Here is a 16,606-nt window from a genome sequence, read left to right on the forward strand (position 1 = left end):
CGGCCGAAGCCCAGGTGAGTTCCAGGCGGCCGCGGGTTGGGAATTCGAGCTCGAAGGGAGCATTTAAGGGTTGCAGAGGAGAGAGAGACGGAGCCCTGAGGGGGACGCGACGGCTGGGGTCTAGGGGGCGAGAACTAGCCTGGGGGTCGTGGAGAGGTTGCAGGGGACTAGTTGGAAACGAGATGTAATAGGAGAAAGGTAATGGGGAAGGGGGCTGGAGAGGGAGTTTCGGGCGTGGGAGGGATGAGTCTTGTGGCTTTGAGCAGCTTCTCCGAAGAGGACGTGGCTTAAGTGGTAATTGGGGGGTCGCAGGAAACGGGGTTGGGGCGGAGGAGACAAGGAGGCGGGGTAGAGAGGCCCAGACTGGGGGAAGGGGCTGGGCCGATGGGGATACAGCTGGGAAGCGGTTGGGGGGAAGGGGTACAGGACATTTCTGGGGGCATCTGCTGGCGCGATTGAAGTGTCAGAGAGAGAATATCTCTGAAGGAGGTCAGTGCCTGACACCCAGTGGGTGCTCAATAAATACAAGAGGTTCTGAAACCACTGATGTGGCAGGCAGCTATTGGAAAGGGGGAAAATAGGGCTGGAAGGGAAGAAAGAAGATTAGAAGTCATGGCAAGAACTAAGGGAGGGCCTGGCGAGAAGTAAAAGGCTAGATGGCCCCATACAGGTATTGGGGTGCAGCTACTGGAGATTCCATCTCATCTCTCTTGATTCATCTCCTTCCTAACTTCACACCCAACAGCTGGGTGCCCAGGAAGTCAGCACCCTCTCTACCAGTCTCCCAATCTTAGAAACTGCACCTTTCTCAAGACTGGCTGAATTCTGGGGGTCTCAGGGAGCAAGGAAGGAACCTTGGGAGTGGTTTGTGGGGGGCCAGAAGTGTTTCAGAAGGGGAGAGTGGATGTGCACGCATCTATGTGTACAGGGCTGTCGCTGCCTCCACATAGTTACATCCTTGGACTTAAATGGGTAAAATAACATACAGGAAGTCTGTCCCCAGGCAGCTGTGAGCTCTGTCTTGGAGAGGCTCTGTAATTGCGTGCCCTCCCTTCTTTTCCTGGGTGCTCTGTAGACCTGGCTTCTTTAAGGGAAGACCTCTCAGTGTCTCTTTGTCTGACATGGGAGCTGATGAGCACATTGTGCGTTGCGGCCAGGGACGTCCCAGCACCACCTTCCTCGGTTCATTTTGTTTGGTCTTCAGGTCTCCAGAATCTCAAGGTGTCTGGGAGCGGCTAGCTGGAGGTGACCTGAAATAAGTGGAAAGTTATTTCACTGACAGGTTTGACTTCATTGGCTCTGGCATCTGGTAGTTTTTATCGGTATTCATTTGTTTTCTTTCCCATAGGGATCTTTATCTGGGATCTCCCAGACATGCTGTGGAGCCCAGGTTTATATCTGGGTTATTATGGCTCATTCATGAGGTGAATCTAGATAATTTGAATATAAAGAGAGCCACAGGGCGATAACCACCACTTCTGCTTCCAAAATGTTCTGGCTTTTATGAAGGTAAGGACACATCAGTACAGCACACAGTCATACTTCCTGCAGACATCGACTATGGATCTGCCCTGGCCAAGACACCCTGATGAATAGGTCTGGGATCTTTTAATCCCATGCCCCTGGTATTGCCTCTTCTCTGCTCTAGTAGTGCGGGTAGGCCAGGTCTCTTGTTTGAATTCCTGGCCTTAGTCAAGTATCTGCCTGTTCTTTCACCTGCAAAATGAATGGATTGGCCACTGCCTGTGTTTTTCAGCAGCCTTAAAACTCAACCTCTTTCAATAACCTTATCATCTCCAGTATATACCTTCCTGGAATTTATGCAACTCCTGACTGTTGATTCCTTGCTACAGTGATGCTACTTCTGTTCAGCTCTCCATTCTACAGTTTAAATTCAAAACTGTTTAACCACTTTTTTATCTTCCAAATAGGAAATCATGGTGTCAAATGTGCTTGTGCACATTGTACCCATTCCCAAAGCTTTGGCTGCAAACTTACGGTTGGAAATCCCTAAGCAAGATTCTCCCTAAAGTCCAGCATGGTGACTCCCCCATTCTATCTAGCTGTAGGATTCACTTTTCTCTCCAACAGGGACCTGCTAACTTACTGCTTCCCATTCCTCATCTCTTTAAAGTGGTGTGTCTTGGGTGGGCTCAGAGTTCAGTTGAGCAAGGACTGATTATGCCAAGTGCTCAGTTGGTTCCTAGGAACAGAGATGAGCCCTCATGCCTTGGAGGAAGGACATACTAGTGCCCTCCCCATGGAAAGAATGGAGTTCAGATCAGGTGGTCGGTACAGCCACAGAGGTGGCACAAGATATCATGGGGATAGAATTAGGGGTAGTCAATACAAGCTTTGGGACAAGGGGGATTCCAGCAAGTTTCATCAGAAGTGGTGGCTGGCCCCAAGTCAAACCTGGAAGGCTACCGAGTTAAACCAAGCCAGGAAGGGGGAGTTGCACAAGCAGAGCCCTTTAGGGAACATCTTTTGTGGTAGATGCTTTTATACATCCCAACTCTTGTTCTGGCAACTACCAGCAAAGAGGGTTCGTGTTGTCCATGTTTTCCTGAGAGGGAAACAGTCCCAGGCAGGTGACAACTTCAGAGATGGCTCCTTGGGCTTTCTAGAAATGTGAAGGATCATTAGTAACCTTTCATAAGTGAGGCCCCCCCCCAAAAAATAAATAAAAAATAAGTGAGGCCCAGATCTTTAGGGCAGAGTTTCTGAACCACATGCTTAACATTTGAGGCTGGATCATTCTTTGTCTTAGAGCCGTCCTATGCCTTGTAGGATATTGAACAGCATCCCTGGCCTTTGCTAATGAGGTGCCAATAGTGTTCCCTCTCCTTAAGTTGTAAGAATCCAAAAATGTCTCTAGACGTTACCATATGTCCATGAGGACAGAATCGCTTCCCCCAAATGAAGTGATGCTCTGTAGTAAGATCTGGTTCCCAGCTATAGCCTGCCATTGCCTCAATGGGGCTTTCGTGTTTGTGGAAGTTCTGACAAACTGCCACCAAGGATGGGAGTGGGGGCAGAAACTGAATTCTGCTGTCTAGTCAGTTTTTAATTTGGAGGGAGTGGGTCTTGATAAAAAGGAGGAGTGGATGCAGAGGGAGTGAGACACTGCCCAACGATGGACAGCGGCTGCCCTTGTCTTTCCTTTGTGTTTTGCAGCTGACCTGATTTTCCAGAGTGAACCATCCTCATCTCAGAACAAACTGTTGCTTTCTCTTGAGATTAAAGGTATTAGATTCTCTTCCCAAGAGCTACTTTTGGAGGTTGACCTGGATAAACATGGCTTTTGTCAGCTGAATTATCTCCTCTTGCCCTTTCACTTTGAGCCACCCATCCGTTCCCAAGCATACACTTGAATTTTTGTTCTTGGTTCGTCCTTGCCTCATCATCTCCTCCTCTGTCAGACCATGATATTGCTTCTTTACCTCTGTGGGAGGAGACAGCATGCTCTAGGGCCATAGGACTGAAGATCCCTTCTGGGAGCTGCCCCCATGCCCCACCCACAAGCCCTTTGTGTACCCAGAGTTCCCAGCCCAACTGTGCCAGGCAGCCCCTGCTCGGCTGGCCATTCAGATGGCCCCAGGCGGCCTCTCCACAGAGCAAGACAGGCCCTTCTCTTCAGCCCTCCTTGTCCCCAGAGTGGCAGAACAAAGGGCTCTGTCTCCGCACCAGCCCACTGCCACCACAGCTTGGAGCCTGGTTCGTTCCTTTTCAGTTTTCACCCTGGCCCAGGAAGGAGCCTCAGAGATTAGGCATGTTTCAAAAATGCAGTTGAAGAGTTTGGGTTCTACTCATTTCCTAGGCGAGACTTTCTGAGTCCAAACCTGATGATAAATAAAGTAGTGATTCAGGGGTTCAGCCTGTGGGCTCATCGGCTGGATGAATAAGTTGTCCTTGTCTGACTCATTCGTTTATAACCCAGCTCTGCCCTACTTCACAGGATTGTGTGTACAAGAGAAGTACCCCTGCTACAGGGTTTTCATTATTGTTGTTGCTGGGTGTATGAGTTTGCTAGGACTGCCATAACAAAGTACTGCAAGTGAGGTAGTCTGAATGACAGAAATGTATAGGCTCACAGTTCTGGAGGCCAGATGTCCAAGATTGAGGCGTTGGCAGGTTTTATTCCTCCTGTGGGCTGTGAGAATCTGTTCCATGTTGGTTTGCATATGGCCATCTTCTCCCTACATCTTCTACATTTGTGTCCAAATTTCCTCTTACACGGACACCAGTTGTATGTGTAAGGTCCCACCCTAATGACTTTGATTTTAACTTAATCATCCCTGTTAAAGACCCTGTCTGCAAATATGGTCACATTCTGAAGTCCTGAGGAAGGAACAGGTTACATTTTTAGATAGTAAAGGAATTTTGGGAGAATGGTCATGCCAAGAGAGAATAATTTCATTTTGTTTCATCTCCTTTAAATAAATACTTTAAGGTGTGGGCAAGTGATTGGTCATGTCAGTTTTGGAAGCTCCCCTTAGGGGAATTTTCCAGATCTTGGACTCTTAACGTTCAAGGGTGACTAACTAGAGGCAAAGACCCAGCACAGGGAGAAATGGATCTTGGGGGAATCGTACAAGAGGACATATCTAGTGTCAGGCTTAGGAAGCTGTGTGTCCCCAGTTGGGCCTGGTGTCTCTGTTCTCAGTATTGTCCTGGTCTCATGGAGGGAGCATCCAGAAGCAATTCTGTTAGCCAAAATGACCTTGGAACAACTACCATCACAAGTGATTGGACAAAAGAAGTTTCTGGAAGATCTTCAGATCGCTCAGCAAAGTGTGAGTGTTGGCTGGGAGCTAGACTCAGAGCTGCCCCTTGGGGATACTGAGAACAGAAAACATCCCTCATCTCTGCCCAGATGTTCAGCCAGGCAGAGAAGTCAAATTAATAGCCCAGCAGGGACTATGGGCACCCAGCAGTGGGTGAGCATATGACAGGAGCCTGGGCCCAGACCAGAGTCTTGTTTATGCAGGAGGAGGGAGACTTGAGACATTCTCCAGACCTGCCTTTGAGGTTAGTCCTGCCACTTCCTCATAAGTGAGTTCATAGCAGCCTATTGGTGGCAGGAGACTCAGGGCTTCACTAGTGATCTTCCTAGAGCTCTCCTCCATGACAAGGTGCTACCTATTCCATCCCATTCTAGAGTGGGTAAAACTGAAGGATGAGATTTGGATTCTTGGGACTCTGTGACTCACCTGAGGCTTTGATTTCCTAGGAAGTACGCCAGGGCCCCACTGTTTGGGAAGATCACTAGGGTCCTCGGCTGCCACCTAGAAATGCTGTTTATCGGGAGTGCAAGATTGGGAGAGATAAAGTGCAGTAGTGAAGTGGGGCCTATAGAAACTGGAGGAGATGGTCCCTTTCCCTGGGTAGTCCCTTAGTCTGTCTCCTGGTTTAGCAGAGAGGAGAAAATGAAGATGGAGGGGGTTGTTCAGCCCCCCGAATGGAGGCTGAAGTCTCAGATCCTGGCAGCTGGGGCATTTACCCCAAAAGGCTGGCACTCTGTCTTACTCTGAGTATCATGAGCCAAGTAAGCATGGAGTTGGAATCAAGCTAATATCTCTTGTACCTGTGAGTCCTTAAGGAGGCCTCAAGTGTGCAAATGTTGCTTTTCTAATTTATTTTAAGCACGGTTTCTCAGCCGCAGCGTTGGTGACATTAGGGCAGATCATTCTCTGGGGCAGGAAATGCCCCTGTGCATCTCAGGGTAATGAGCGGCATCCCTGGTCTCCATGCTCCAGCTAGCACACCCTCTTCCCTGGCATGACAACCAAAATGTCTGTGAACATTATTACCAAGTGTCCCCTGGAGGGCACATTCAGCCTGGAGTAAGGAATCCTACTTAGGAATTCTGTTGACACCTATCAAACTTTGTGTCTGCGATCATATGGCCTACTAAAGTCCTAGGGTGCTGTACACATTTAAATGTACAAACTGGATTGAGACGGAGAGAGCAGCTGGGTGGATCATTCTAGTTCATTCATTACCCATTAGGAATTTACTGTGATGTTCTGTGCAAGGTAAGGATCTAAATGCAATTTTTTTCTAATCAATTAACATGGGGTTTCTCACCTTCAGCACTGCTGATATTTGAAGCTAGGTTGTTCGGGGTAGGGGGCCTGTCTGCAGTAGAGTACTGAGCAGCATCCCTGTCTCTACCTACCAGTTTCCAGTGGCACCATCTCCTACCTCATGACAACCAAAAATATTTCCAGGCATTGCCAAATGTTCCCTAGAGGAGTACAGTTGGCCCTGGTTGAGAACCACTGGTGCCACAGAATGCCAAGCTTTCCAGGAGCAAGAAGAGCTGCTTGAGACACTACATGTCAAGCCCACAGCTGGCTGAGGGGGTGGGGTATGGGGGGTACTTCTTTCCCTTCTGCCTCTGCAGTTTGATTGTCAGAACCATGGCACAACCATAGGCTTCAGGGGCAGTTGGGCAGTGGCTGTCACCAAAGATGTTGACAGGAACAAATCCCAGGACCATTGCTGCTCTACCAACCAAGTTCAGTTTCAGGTGACCAGAAGGTGCCAATTCCTGTGGCCTTTCATAGAAATGAGGCAGAGGGTGGGTTTTGTGGCCAGGAGGAAGAGGGGCCCTTGTCCAGTCAGAGGCTATAGGAGCCCGGGTCACAGATAGACAGCATGGACCATTCTGGCAGGCAGAACACCCGAGATGGAAGCCAGAAGCATTGGGCAGACGGGGTGCTGGGTAGTGACCTAGGTAGGTTAGCAAGAGTAGAGAATTGGAGTGATATGAATATGAAGTGATAGGGATCATCTTGGGAGATCAGTGGCAGTGGGTGACAACTAAAGGGGACAGAGTTTCTTTTTGAGGTGATGAAAATGTTGTAAAACATTTGCTAGTTGCACATATTTGTGAATATTCTAAAAACCACTGTCTGGTATGTTTTAAGCAGGTGTATTATATGGGATGTCAATTATATCTCAGTGAAGATGTGTGACATGAAAGAGTGAATCTTGTTGAAAACAAATCAAACCAACTCTGTTTCAGAGTTAAAACCAGCAGGCCTAAAGAGGTTTATGAATCAGAGGGGATGTGATTGAAGAAACCAGAACAGGGCTCTGGTGGGGGACACCAAATAGATTTTGAGGTCATACATAAGTAATGTGTAACTCTTGGCATAGGAGGATACTGGCAGGTGACTGCCGAAAGCTCAGAAAAGGCCTGTGATTATTGAGCAGCTACTTTATTTCTGACTGAGGCTCAAGCAAAGACTCCAGGGGCATGTGAGAGAGAAAGTTCCACAGGGACCACAGCAGCTGACCATCCTGCCCTGTCACTTGTGACCTGGCTGGCACAGAAGCTCCTCAGAGCCTGGTCCAAAGTCTGTGATGGTCTGACTATTCCCATGTTCACAGATGGTGTCAGCCACAAATGTCACTGCTCTGAGGCAGCATTTCTCCCACATCCTTATCAAATCTTCCTTCCCTTTTGTCAGCAGTCACTCAAACTGCCCTTAAAAGCAGAGTGGGGGCCGGGCACAGTGGCTCACACCAGCATTTTGGGAGGCCAAGGCAAGAGGATCACTTGAGGCTAAGAGTTCAAGACCAGCTTAGCAAAAGCAAGACCCTGTCTCTAAAAAAAAATAGAAAAATTAGCCAGTTGTGGTCATGAGCTTATAGTCCTAGCTACGTGAGAGGCTAAGGCAGGAGGATTGTTAAGCCCAGGATTTGAGGTTGCTGTGAGCTATGATGACACCATTGTACTCCAGCCTGGGGAAAGAGTGAGACTCTCCAAAACTACAAAAAGGCAGAGTGGGACTCAAAATTCTACTTCCCTTGTTCCCCTAGGGACTGCTTGGCTGTATGTAACAGGGCTCACCTGTCTGTGTCACCAACATTCAGTTTTTGTGCACTGTCACTGTTGATAAGTCTCAAGATGGTGACAATAGGTGGCTATTGATGATAAGTCTCAAGATGGTGACAATACTTGGCTTCCCCACCTGGACACCACTCTCTCTGATGTGGGAGCCAGAGAGAGTTGCAAGGGGTTTTCCTCTGCTTGTTCAGACACATTTTCTCAGCTTCCATAGCTTTATTTATTTATTTTATTATTATTATTATTTTATTTTTTTTTGGAGTTTTTGGCTGGGGCTGGGTTTGAACCCACCACCTCTGGCATATGGGGCTAGCACCCTACTCCTTTGAGCTATAGGTGCTGCCCGCTTCCACAGCTTTATTTACAAGCCCTGAGATCATCTGGGAAGGACTTGGCTGGCTCCAAGGTCCTGCAGGTCATTCTTCCACCTGTGACCAGAACCCACCTGCTTATGATGGGCTTGACCCAAGCCACCATCAAGTCCTGTCAGACATTTGTAGGAACCGCATTGAATGGGACCTGCTTCTACCCAGGCCATGGGCTACACTGTATGTTGACATCTTCCTAATGTTGCTGTGGTTCTGGGGCCTGTTCCTCAACCCACCCAGGGTTCCTCTGTAGGACTTGCTTGAAAATCTAACCACATTTGCTTGGCCCAATACCATCTGACCTTCTCCACTTCCACTCCTCCATCGCCACTCCCCACTTCCCAAGACTCAGCCCCACTGGCCACACAGGGTTCCTTGTTCCCACACAGCCCTGCCTGCTCCTGCCCTGTCACCACCCCTTGCCTGGCCTGCTCTCCTTAAGTTCTCAGCATGTCTGCTTCCCTTGAACTACAATAGGCCTCAGCAACTGTCCGCTCCCAACTCTCCCCAGTGGGTTTCTATACCTGGCTTCCCTACCTGGACACCACTGATATGGGAGCCAGATCATTCTTCACCATGGGCATTGTGTAGGGTGACCAGATTTTAACACTGGTAAAGCGGGACTACATGGGGCATGGGGAGGGCGGGGCGGGGCCTGACAACAATGCAAACTTTGATAAGCAGTTCTCGATAATCACTTCTCAACAATTATTTGTTATTACAGTTTAACATTATAAAATTAACAAAAATAAAACTCAATATTCTGGCGAAATAGCCACATGGCAGCCAAAAACCGTATATTCCCTTCCTGTTCTCCTGCCCATTCATGCATTCTTTCCAAAAATCTGGGACTTTTTTAAAATGCCGCGGGATGTGGGACAAATTGTTAAAAAGCGGGACATCTGGTCACCCTAGTGTTGTGCTGTACTCTGTATGATGTCTAGCAGCATCCTTGGTCTCCCCCTGGCAGATACTGTGGCTCCCCCCACCGCTTAGTATCAACAATCAAAAATGTCTCCAGACATTGCCCGATGTCCCCAGTTAGGTAGAATCACCGGGCTGAGCAGCAGTGCACTAGCACGTGATGAGGGATTTTTCCTTCCCTTAGCATTTGCCACTGTTGAAAATTCCTCTTTGCTCCTTGGTTGGTTGGTTGTCTGCCTTCTTCTCTGGAACCACATCCCTCCCTCCTGTGCCCAGCATGGGCCTGCTTTGAAAGAAGGTAGCCTCTTCCAGCCAGGCTAGGTGGTTCACACCTGTAATCCTAGCACTCTGGGAGGCCGAGGCAGGTGGATTGCCTGAGCTCAGGAGTTTAAGACCAGCCTGAGCTAGAGTAAGACCCTGTTTCTAAAAATAGCTGGGCATTGTAGCAGGCTTCTGTAGTGCCAGCTACTCGGGAGGCTGACACAAGAGGATCACTTGAGCCCAAGAGTGTGAGGTTGCTGTGAGCTGTGATACCACTTCACTCTACTGAGGGTGACAAAATAAGATGACTCAAAAAAAAAAAAAAGATAGCCTCATCCAGGCCCCAGGGAGGGTGATCAGCCTGGAGGGGAGAGCATATATATAGCTGGAGCAGAGAGTGTTTTGTGCCTGCAGGCAGACAGGTGACCCATCAGCAGTTACCTGGGGGAGGAACTGTCTCCAGGACTTCTAGCAGGTCAGGCCAAGTGGAAGGTAGGGGAGGGGTGAACTGCTTGGGGGAAAGAAAGGAGTTGGCAACAGTCCGGAGAGGCTATTTGGGCTGGGCTTTTCTGGATATTCAGTTAATGGAGAAGAAAGCCTTCCAGAGGCTTCCCCAGTACCTTTCTGTAAATAGCCTCAAGTGAAACATCCATTACCTCTACTTCTGGGTTAGTGTCCCAGGTCTGCCATGATGAGGAACTGAAACTCAGCAGCTTAAAAAGTACAGGGATTTATTTGCTCCTAGCTCTGGAGGCCAGAAGTCTGAAATCCAGGTGTCAGCGGGGCCGTGCTCCATGCAGAGGATATAGGGGAGGAGCCTCCTTTGCCTCTTCAGCACTGGCTCCAGGCATCCCCTGGCCTGAGTCTGCATCTCCTCAATCTCTGCCTCCATCTTCAGGTGCCACATTCCTTCTGTGCACATACATGTTTTTGTCCTTTTTTGAGGACACCAGTCATTGGACTCGAGGCACCCCCTAATCTAGTACAACCTCATCTTAACTAACCACATCTGCAGAGACCCTGTTTCCAGAGGTCATATTCTGAGGTTCTGAATGGGCATGAATTTTAGGGAAACACCAATCAATCCATGAAAGTGCCTTATTGTACTCCAGGGATGCTATTTTCTGACGTTCCTGGCTTGCCCAGCTGCTCTTGCTATGAGACCCTGTTCTCTCCCACCCCTGGGTCCTGGTCACTCAGCAGGGTCCAGGCTACCAGTTTCACTAATTCTTTCCTCAGTGTCCTATACTTGACCTTGACATGAGCCTGTTCACCCTCACAGTGGATTCACAGGGCCATCCCCACTTTTTAAACGTCCCAGAAGAAGTTAGTTCCTTGATCTTATCACCTACACTGGACCATTTCTTGAAGAGTTACAGAGTTCAAGTGTCCCCTTCTTCCTGACGAGCAGGTGGCTATCTTCTGGTAGGTCAGAGGTTGGAGAAAATGGTAGAAAGAAGAACTATTAAGTTGTCTTCATGCTCTGAGCTCCTGAGACTGGCAGATGGGCTGACTTTATAGTAACTTGTCAGTGTGCGTGTCTGGCTTTCCCATAACTTCACGTGCTTGTTTCTTCTAAAAACAACAAAAAAAATTCTCAGTGGGCTCAGGGAAATGTACATGAGAAGTGAAAACAGGCTGAATCCCACATGGGGCTTCCTAACTGTTCTGCTGGTAATGTTAGCCTTCTCCTCTTGGGCTTGGGAATGATTTCATCCGATAAACATGTGGCTTCAAATTATGGCCTTATATAAACAAAACGGCTACACTACACTTTCTGGAGGCCTTATCCGGAGGCCTTATCCTCCAGTAAATTCCGAATTGTCGGCCAAACTGGTAGGCAGGACCCTGCTTTTCTCACACTAGGACTTGAGAGAGGTTGATTCAATCTGTCCACTTTCCTTGGCCCTCCTTTCTGTAAGAACAGGAAAAAAAGGCCCTGAATTGAGATTTACATCTTCTCAGAGTATACAGAAACATACCAGTCTAGCTTCTGCAATGTCTCTTCATTTTCACAGCTCAGTTTTTAAAAGAGGAATGCTCAATTTTTACTGTGGTAAAATGCACATGGCAAAACGTTCAGTGTATTCACTAAGATAAGAAACCACCAGCTCTGATCCCAGAACATTCTATCATGCCAAAAACAAGTTTGTTCCCATTATATTTCCCCCATCCCCTAACAACTACTGACCTGGTTTCTGTCTCTGGATTTGCCTGTTTGGGACATTTCATATCATTGGAGTCATATGCTGTGTGGCTTTCGAGTCTGGCTTCTTTTGCTCAGCATGTTTCTGAGGTTCATTCTTGTTGTGGCATGGATCAGTGCTTCTTTCCTTCATATGGCTGGATAATATTCTGTTGTGTGGGTGGAATACATTCTGTTTATCCCTTAATCCATTGGTAGGCATTTTGTTTCTACTTTTTGGTGGTTTCAGCAAAGATCTTTATAGTCTGCTACCTTGATTTCCATTAGATATCAAGGGGCTCATTCTTATACAAGTCCTTGGTCTTCCAGCTGAGGGATGTGTCCTGTTTGCCGTTCACATTGTGTGAGATGGGTGTTAGTTGGAGGGTAGAACAGGCTTCTTAAATTTGAGGCAGTTAGTGAGACTACCCAGATTAAGGAAAGAAATAGGTTTTCAGGATCTATAGCCCTGAACACATGGCCACAACCCAAGATTACCCCTTGGCCAATCCAGGGCCTTTTAGGAACTGGGCTGCACAACAAGAGGTGAGCAGGGAGGGAAGCTTCATCTGTGTTTATAGCTCCTATCTATCATTGGCATCACTGCCTGAGCTCAGCTACCTGTCAGATCAGGGGCAGCATTAGATTCTCATAGCAGCATGAACCCTACTATAAATTGCACATGGGCGGGATCTAGGTTGCAGGCTCTTTATGAAAATCTAATGCCTGATCATCTGTGGTGGAGCTGAGGCAGTGATGCTAGCCATGGGGAGCGGCTGCAAATACAGGATGAAACCTTCTAGTTGCAGAAAAACAAGTTCATGGTTCCCACTGATTTTGCAGTATGGTGAGTTGTATAATTATTTCATTATATATTACAAGTTAATAATAATAGAAATAAAGCACACAATAAATGTAATGTTTGATCATCAGAAACCATCCCCCCCATCCCCCTGCCTGTGGAAAAATTGTCTTCCATGAAACAATCCTGGCATCAGAAAGGTTGGGGACTATTGCCCCACAGGGATCCCAGGCCCCCAGTTCCTCAGTCACAGACCTGCTTCCTGTCATTCTGGCCACAGCCAGGGGATTCTCCTGGTACAGGTTTCACATCCACTTGTGACAAAGATCTCAAGCCACAGTACTACTTACCTTCCAAGTCTCAGGCTCCATTAAGACTTAATGAGGAAGATTTTTTAGGAGCCACCAAAAGCTATCGAGCCCCTCTGAGAAAGATACTGTTTTTCGAGAACATTCTCTGAAGCTGTGATAGTCAAAATAGCATGGCATTTACGCAGCCCAGAGGCAGACACGTATGTGAAATTACTCATCGTACAATATTTAACAAAAGGGGCTACCCAGAACAGGCAGAGAAGGATTCTTCCATAAAAGGCATTAAAGCAATTACTTCATTGTTTGGAGACTTTCTTTTTTTTTTTAAGACAGAGTCTTACTATGTCACCCTTGGTACGAGTGCTGTGGCCTCACAGCTCACAGCAATCTCAAACCCTGGGACTTAAGTGATTCTCTTGCCTCAGCCTTCCAAGTAGATGGGACTACAGGCATCTGCCACAATGCCCAGCTATTTTTTGGTTGTAGTTGTTGTTGTCCTTTGGCTGGATTTGAACCCGCCAGCTCTGGCATACATGGCTGGCACCCTAGCCACTGAGCTACAGGCACCGAGCCAAGACAATTATTTGCATCCCCATTTGACCATCCATGCTATACTGGATTGAATTGTGTCCACCAGCAAAATTCATGTCTACCCTAAACCTCACTCATTATTTCTTTGCAGATAGTCTCTTCATATGCTCCTAGTTAAAGATCTCAGGATAAACTCATCCTAAATCCAGTGTTTATACCTATACACATCCTAACTATGTGTTTATAACAAGAAAAGAGAACACAGAAGTGAGGGCCACACATTGGTAGAGGCAGAGGCTAGGGTGATGCACCTACAAGCCAAGGAATACCAAGTATTGCCAGCAGCCACCAGAAGCCATGAGAGAGACAAGGGAACAGATTCTCCTGCAGAGGTTCTGGGAGGAAACAACCCTACTGATTCCTTCATTTCAGACTTCTGGCTCCTAGGACTGTGAAAGAATCTATTTCTGTTGTTTGAAGCCACCTCATTTGCTGTACTATCTTCTAGCAGCTGTGGGAAATTTATATACACACACTAACATAATTCCCGGTGGACTGAGGCTTAATAAATCTGAAGAGGAAGAGAAATGCAAAAAAAAAAAGTGAGGTTCAGTGTTTATCAGATCTGGGATAGGAAGGGCGGTAGATACCATAAAAGAAATGGCCTCTAGATATGACTGAAAATGGACTATTTGTATCAAATAATATCATAAATAGGCGTTCTTATGTTTTGTTTTTTTGAGACAGAATCTTGCTTTGTTGCCCTCAGTAGAGTGCTGTGGTGTCATAGCTCACAGCAACCTAAAACTCTTGGGCTCAAGAGATTCTTTTTACTCAGCCTTCCAAGTAGTTGAGAAACAAGTAGCCAAGCAGCCTGCCACAACACCTGGCTATTTTTAGAGATGAGGTCTTGTTCTGGCTGGTTTCGAACCTATGATCTCAGACAATCCACCCACCTTGGCCTCCCAAAATGTTAGGATTACAGACATGAGCCACCATGCCCGGCCACAAACAGAAATTTTAATGTTGTGACTCGATTTTGTCAAGTATAACAAAGCACGAATACGTTTTCTGTAGGAAGAGGTCTTCCAGAATGAGAAACAGTCACAGTTTACTAGAAAAAACAATACAACAGACATGAACTGTGTGTGAAAAATAGTTACTCAATGCATACAGTTTAAACAAATAAACCAGCCTGGCTGGGCATGATGGCTCATCCCTGCAATCTTAGCACTCTGGGAGGCCCAAGTGGGAGCATCACTTGAGACCAGGAGTTTAAAACCAGCCTGAGCAAAAGCAGGACCCCGTCTCTATAAAAAATAGAAAAACTAGATAGGCATGGTGGCAAGTATCTGTAGTCTCAGCTACTCAGGAGGCTGAGGCAGGAAGATCTCTTGAGCCAAGAGTTTGAGGTTGCAGTGAGCTATGATGACACCACTGCACTCTAACCTGGGTGACAAAGCAAGAATTTGTCTCAAAACAAAACAAACCCAGCCTGATAACTGGGAATATAAGTGATGAGATTTTTTTGTGTGTGTTTGCCTCCTGATGGCTATAGATGGAGAAAAATATTAACACCTAGTGCTGGTGAGGATGCTATGTAACAGGCACTCTGATGTGCTGCTCTAGGTGAACCCGTAATGCAGATGAGCCTATCTAGAAGTCAGTTTTGCAGAACAGGTTAGGGATGTTTACAGTGCAGATGGATTTTAGCTCAGGCAGAGGGAGTCAGCCTAGCATTGTAGGTGAAAGGACATACTAATAGGCAAACACCACCTATAGGTGGGGAAACACTGGGTCTGGTCCTTTGATGTTGAGGGACAGTGTACCTTTAGATTCTGTGTCAGCAGCAGACTGGTTGATGACTGTGTGAGAACCTAGAGCTATGTTCTCACTCAAGGAGACGATGACACCAGGAGGCCGGGTAGGAAGAGGCCCTGTAGTCTCAGGAGAACACAGTGCCTACCGCATCTCCGCCAAGCTGTGATGTTTGGGGGCTGTACCAGCCCCATGTCAAGGCCTGGATCAGTGCCTCTTGGAGTTGCATTCCAGTCCCAGGGAATCTGGATCCCCTGCTGTGCATTGAGAAGGAGGGATCAGGACTGTGCCTTGGGTTGGCTATAGGGGAGAGACGACTTCTTTTAAGACAGGGAGTACATGAACTGCTTCCTGTAGGGTCTGGTTCTCCCCACCCCCTCGCCCCCAGCACTAATATGTAAGACCTCCTTCCCTGGAATCTGGGAGAGAAGTGCAGTCTCCCCTAGGGAGAAGGGCCAGGTAAAGCCAGCCAGTGGTTATAGCCCCACAAGGAGGTCCAAGTGGAGGAACTTTCCCAGGTGCAGATGTTGTGGGCCAAGAAGGAGCTGTCCTACACTGCAGCAAGAGCAGGGGGGTCAGGTGAGCCCCTGCAGGGAGGGATTTCTACAGGTCACCCCAGCTGGTTTCTGCCCCTATCCCCACCCGCCCCCACAGCCCTGGTGAGTGGACAGCCTCCTTGAGCAAGCCATATCCACTTCCTCCTGGCCTGGGGGTGGGGAGCATCGCTGGGTCCTGTGACTATCCCCCATGACTTGCAGTCTCTGTGAGCAGGATTTCCTAGCATTTGCCCTTCTGTACCCCATACCCGCCAAGGGGCCCAAGCTGCAGATGCCCCAACAGGCCTTTGTTGCTGGAAGATGCTGGGGCCCCAAATCCAGATGCAGCTGGTCATGGGACCCTCAGCCCATGTAGCCTAATGAGTGTACATTGTCCCTCAGGGCGGGTGGCTGAGGCTGCAGGGAGCAGGCAAAAGAACTGTCAGGCTTTCCTGAGTGCTCCTAGCTTCTCACTCAGAGTTGGTCCATTGGAAAGCAGGCAACTTGGGTGTAAAACAGTCCAGAGCGCCCTGCCTGGGAATTGACTGAGCCCCTGTCACACAAGTACTAGTCACAGGAAGGGCCAACTGTGCTAACAAGCATGTGTGCACATGAGCATGTATCCGTTCATGCCTGTGGCCTTGTGTGTGTGTGTGGGGGGGGGGTGTAGAAGCATGTGTATGCATACTTGTGTCCCCACCTATATATATACAAGTATGATTGTGTTCCAATGAGTGTGCACATGAGCATGTTTATTCGTGGATATGTGTGCATGTCAGGTGTAAGCACACATGCCAGTGCACACACCTGTGTCTTTGTGCAGCTGCCATCAAGACATACGTCTCTGATTTGGGCCTTGAGTTTCTTACCTGGCTTGGAAGCACATAAACCTCTATCCTCCTGGCTCGGCGCCTATAGCTCAACGGGCTAAGGCGCCAGCCACATACACCTAAGGTGGCGGGTTCAAATCCCCAGCCCGGACACGCCAAACAACAATGATGGCTGCAAC

General features: G+C 47.9%; 1 protein-coding gene across 13 annotated transcripts in view; it reads left to right on the forward strand.

Moving 5' to 3' along the window:
• The first annotated feature begins 1,444 nt into the window (after positions 1 to 1,444).
• Positions 1,445 to 16,606, forward strand: part of MYO9B (myosin IXB) — a 116,695-nt gene continuing 101,533 nt past the window's right edge. For 12 of the 13 annotated variants that reach the window (XM_023517144.1, XM_023517133.1, XM_023517136.1 and 9 more), the window contains exon 1: positions 1,445 to 1,509. The gene's annotated coding sequence lies outside the window, so the exon portion shown is untranslated. Of the gene's footprint in view, positions 1,510 to 4,464; positions 4,797 to 16,606 lie in introns of those variants that run through there. The other variant, XM_023517134.1, reaches the window with a different exon arrangement.

The sequence above is a fragment of the Otolemur garnettii genome, unplaced genomic scaffold (genome assembly GCF_000181295.1).
Source record: "Otolemur garnettii isolate 467f Iridium unplaced genomic scaffold, OtoGar3 scaffold00105, whole genome shotgun sequence".
NCBI classification, from domain to species: domain Eukaryota; kingdom Metazoa; phylum Chordata; class Mammalia; order Primates; family Galagidae; genus Otolemur; species Otolemur garnettii.